Here is a 4,553-nt window from a genome sequence, read left to right as displayed (position 1 = left end):
TTGTTTCGCAAGAGACAGGGAGTGATGGGAGTGACTCATCAACTTGTCTTACCAAGAGAACTGAGAGGCATGGTACTTGAAAGTCTTCACGACGACATGGGCCATCTTGGTGTTGAACGCACCCTTGATCTAGTGAGAGCTAGATTTTATTGGCCTAAAATGTCCTCAGTGGTTGAAGAAAAGATTAAGACTTGTGATCGCTGCGTAAAAAGAAAAACGCCACCAGAGAGAGCAGCCCCAATGGTTTCAATAGCGACCACCAGACCATTGGAATTAGTCTGCATGGACTTTCTGAGTGTGGAACCAGATCAAAGTAATACCAAGGACATATTAGTAATAACGGATCATTTTACTAAGTATGCCCTCGCAATACCAACGCCAAACCAAAAGGCGACTACCGTGGCTAAGTGTCTGTGGGAACATTTTATATCACATTATGGGTTCCCTGAAAAACTCCATAGTGATCAGGGCCCCGATTTTGAGTCCCGTACCATTAAGGAGCTGTGTGAAATGGCAGGAATCCGGAAGACACGGACAACCCCGTACCATCCAAGGGGTAACCCTGTTGAGCGTTTTAACAGAACGCTGCTGCAGATGCTAGGCACTCTAAATAATAAGGACAAGTCACGTTGGAGGGACTATGTTAAGCCTCTTGTGCATGCATACAACTGCACAAAGCATGAAGCCACAGGGTTTGCACCTTATGAGCTTATGTTCGGGAGACAACCAAGACTCCCTGTGGACTTAGCTTTCGGGCTTCCTGTTGATCCTCTGCCATTGTCTCATTCACAGTATGTGCAAGGCCTGAAGAACCGCCTGAAAGAGAGTTATGAGCTTTCAAGCAGAAATGCTAAGAAATCTGCAGATCGTAACAAAACTAGGTTCGACCAGAGAGTTACAGGGTCTAGCCTTGAACCAGGGGATCGAGTGCTAGTTCGAAATGTGAGACTGAGGGGAAAGCACAAGCTAGCAGACAAATGGGAGGCAGATGTGTATATAGTTGTGTCACATGCTAATGACCTTCCCGTGTATACAGTGCGGCCTGAGGCTGGAAATGGTCCTTTGCGCACTTTACACAGGGACCTCCTGTTGCCCTGTGGGTTTCTGCCCGTAAGTGCTCCTGAAACCCCAGTACCGCCAACAGTGCGAAGGGCAAGAACCCGTCAAAACCCAGGTCATGTAAACGAATGCTTTGATGATGTCATGTCAGACGAAGAAGAAGTGTATCCTTCAAGGGTTGTACTTTTGGATCCAGCTGCCTCCACCCTAATGCCCAAGGTTGACCACGTTTCATCCGACATTCCACCAGAGCAGCACGTTACTGACAATGTGATCCCTCTTAGCAGAGTGGTCGTTCCCGGAGCAGTTTCAGATGAAATTGAGGTGGAAATTCCCATAGAAGCAGGGGAGGAGCCCCCAGCCACAAGCTCACCTCAGGTCAGCTTTCTTGACCTTGAAGAGCCAGGAAGAACGGGAGGTGATGAAAGTGAATCTTCTGGGAAGGATAGTGAGATTTCAGTGCCCCTCATTTCACCTGTTGGGGAATCTCAGCTGCTTGACATGGAAGGTACACAAGATGTTCCTGAAACTGATGACATAGCTAATTTAACCCACATAAAAGAGCCATCAGAGGGGTTAGATGAGGCTGTCAGATGTTCGAACAGGCAGCGAAGTCGACCAAAGAGACTCCATTATGCTGAACTTGGAAACCCTTTAATAGAGGTGGTTCAGTCACTTTTTCACGGTCTGGGTGCTGCTATAATAAGGTCAATGGATGCTGCAGAACCGTTATGGTACAATCAAACCACCATCCCTCCTGTCGACCCAGTAACAACACAGCCGCAGAGAAGGTGCACGGGGACGTGCCACCCTTCAGTGGGGGAGGGTGTAACCCTGGAGAGTTACTAAGGGTTTTAGTGTGTTATGAGTGATGTTAGTATTTTGAGTTCACTCTTAAGTTTTATTAAGTTAAATTATTTTGTTGAGAATTAATAAAATAGAAGATATCTATAATGTCCTGATGGTCCTTGAAGTATACAGGGGGAAGTACCGCCTCCTGCCGTTCACTGCGTAGCAGTTAGGGATATCAGGAGAGAGGGAGAGGAAGAAAAGTCCGTTTTTTTCCAAGTGAAAAGCGTGGTTGTTTTTATTCAGTCGGATTGTACGGTGGAAATAAACTATCTGGAAATTGTTGTTAACCAGAAAGGAGTTTGTTACTGCTCGGATTCTTCTGGGTGAGTTAATTTGTTGTGAACAAGAATATTGTGAGTTTAAGCCACTAACGATGACATGCTAGCGGCTATCGCGGCTATTGCTATTAGCCATGTGGCTGTACATGTGTGATTGTGAGGATTAAACTGTATGTTAGAGTTTGTTAGCTTCCTATGACGATGTATGTAAAGATTGTAAGTCATATGTATGCTGTAGATGTTGATATGTTCCTATATCAATCCTTAATTGCGTTCATTGTGAGGTGAATACAGTTTAAAGAAAATGGGGTTATGTTTCTTTGTAGTTGTGCTACAACGCTTCACCATCGCCATTTTGAAGCTCCAGGAGAGCCCATTTTATTGGTTACTTTGGTAAGAAGTTATCATTGTCTATGTTTTGGAATATTCTGTCGTTCTTTCTGTATACTGGAAAGGTAAAATACAAATTTGTTAGTATGTATGAACGAAACATAAGAAAGGATATATGTCTAAATGACTGAATATAGATTTTTGAATGTTATTCTGACTGTGTTATACAGGTCAGGTTTTTTTACTTGGGAGTACAGTTCAGTGATGATCCAGTCCAAAGATGGCGAGCCACCCCTCCAGGACCCTTGAGATGATTGCTTTAAGAAGAGAACTAAATTCTTTGGACGAACTGTGAAATGTACAAACTCTACTTAAGTGGTAGGACAGATTTACACGTCATTCCTCCTTTGCACATCCTGCAAAGAGAATCCTCATTGCTGGACTCACACTTAAGGGTGTCGGCTGACACGAGAGAGAGACTGAGTCAAATCCCCCCGGGGTTGTGTGTGTTTTGTTTATTATTTTCCATGACTTGGGCCCAATTTTTCCTTTCATGTGCTGTTATCGTTTTCATTGTATGTATGTAAGATTCTTTAATTGTCAATACAAATTGATCAAACCAAGTTCTCAGAGCGTTTCATTAGTCATCCACTCTGCTCCAGTAGTCGAACCTCAGCTATTGGCCCAACACACAGGTAACCATTTAAATCTGTATCCCAAGTGTTGAAAGGGGTGTTACATGAGGCCTGTAGAAGTGATTGAAATGGCTGGATTCAAAGATTTGGCTTGGTGAGTGAACACATTTTTTTTTAATTCATAAATACAGTATGCAAACAGCTGTAAAGTGGCCAATTGACAATTCAATAAGGAGAGATCATTTAAAAGAACTAAACATCATTTACTGAATCTGTCAATTAGACTTCAATGCCACATAGCAGAGCAGAATCCAGGACATGAAACAGAGGCAGACTGGCTTGCAAAAAGCATGCAAGGATATGATTGGTACAGAGTGATGATGACAGATTTGAGTTTGACAGTGTGGGACAGCATAAGTGATGTAAAAAACAGATTGGCAGCCTAAACACCAAGAAATGTAGCCAGATGAGTAAATACAAATCTTCCTTGTTGAACACATACGCTTCTTTAGTTTGCGTCCTTAGTGATCCCTGTAGTATGTAAAATCATATTTGACTGTTAAATCAAATTGACTTGAATAAAAATGGATGGTATGCAAGGAGAACAGAGCTGAATGAAAACTATAGTAGATGCCAATATTTTTCTTTGAAAGAATACTATCTAGATACATAAGAAACCTACACAGAAAAAGTGTTGTTTCTCCATTGTATTTGTGTCTTAAAACATCTTCACGTGTTCCTACAGATAGTACGCTTTTGTTTGTGCTGTGAAGTCTTTTTTGTTTTTTTCACAAAGGTTGTATTATATGAGGAAGTCAACATTTGCAAACTTAACTTGAGATGAGAGTTACTAAGCAACCACCAGCCATTGGTACTGGCATAATAAATGCAGATGCTAGTCATTTCCTATACACTACTCACCTACAACAGCACAGCCATCTGACTAAAACTGTAGTTATTGTGTTACCAAAAGTGCTCTGACTGCATGCATACAGGAGATTTTCAGGTATCTAGCAGCTAATCTTTTGTGTCTTGTACTTTATTGATGGTGTGGGGGGTCTGTGTGTGTCTGGCGTGTTCTGGCACATCCTGTGGATGCTCAATCAGTTTGGGATGTGGGGGGTTTGGAGTCTGGCTCAACACCTTGTAATAATCTTTGAACTGCTTCTGAACAATGTGTCATGTTACAGAGTATGGACCAGTCACATGGATGGTAGGTAGCAAAGTAACATCCACATGAATTCCAAAACCCAAGTTTCCAAGCAGAACGCTGCAATATAACAAGATGCAGTTTACTTACAGTACACCACCTGTCTAAAGCTTAAAACCACTTTAACACCAGATGACCTGTTTCTGGCTATTTCTATTCATAATGTTGAAGCAGATATTCCATGAAGAG

At 42.3% G+C, this 4,553-nt stretch overlaps 1 long non-coding RNA gene across 1 annotated transcript; it reads left to right on the top strand.

The window, feature by feature from the left end:
* Positions 1-1,529: 1,529 nt before the first annotated feature.
* On the top strand, positions 1,530-3,762 carry LOC147304254 (uncharacterized). The gene is made up of 3 exons (XR_015127005.1): positions 1,530-2,234; positions 2,516-2,582; positions 2,750-3,762. It is a non-coding gene; the product is annotated as an uncharacterized LOC147304254 (long non-coding RNA).
* The last annotated feature ends 791 nt before the right edge of the window (positions 3,763-4,553 follow it).

Source organism: Aulonocara sp. 'chitande type north' Nkhata Bay, linkage group LG22 (assembly GCF_057382095.1).
Source record: "Aulonocara sp. 'chitande type north' Nkhata Bay isolate Kocher_YH1m ecotype deep benthic linkage group LG22, A_spYH_male_GT1.1, whole genome shotgun sequence".
Taxonomy (NCBI): Eukaryota; Metazoa; Chordata; class Actinopteri; order Cichliformes; family Cichlidae; genus Aulonocara; species Aulonocara sp. 'chitande type north' Nkhata Bay.
The sequence above is the reverse complement of the archived record's forward strand: the minus strand, read 5'-3'. Positions and strand labels throughout refer to the sequence as shown.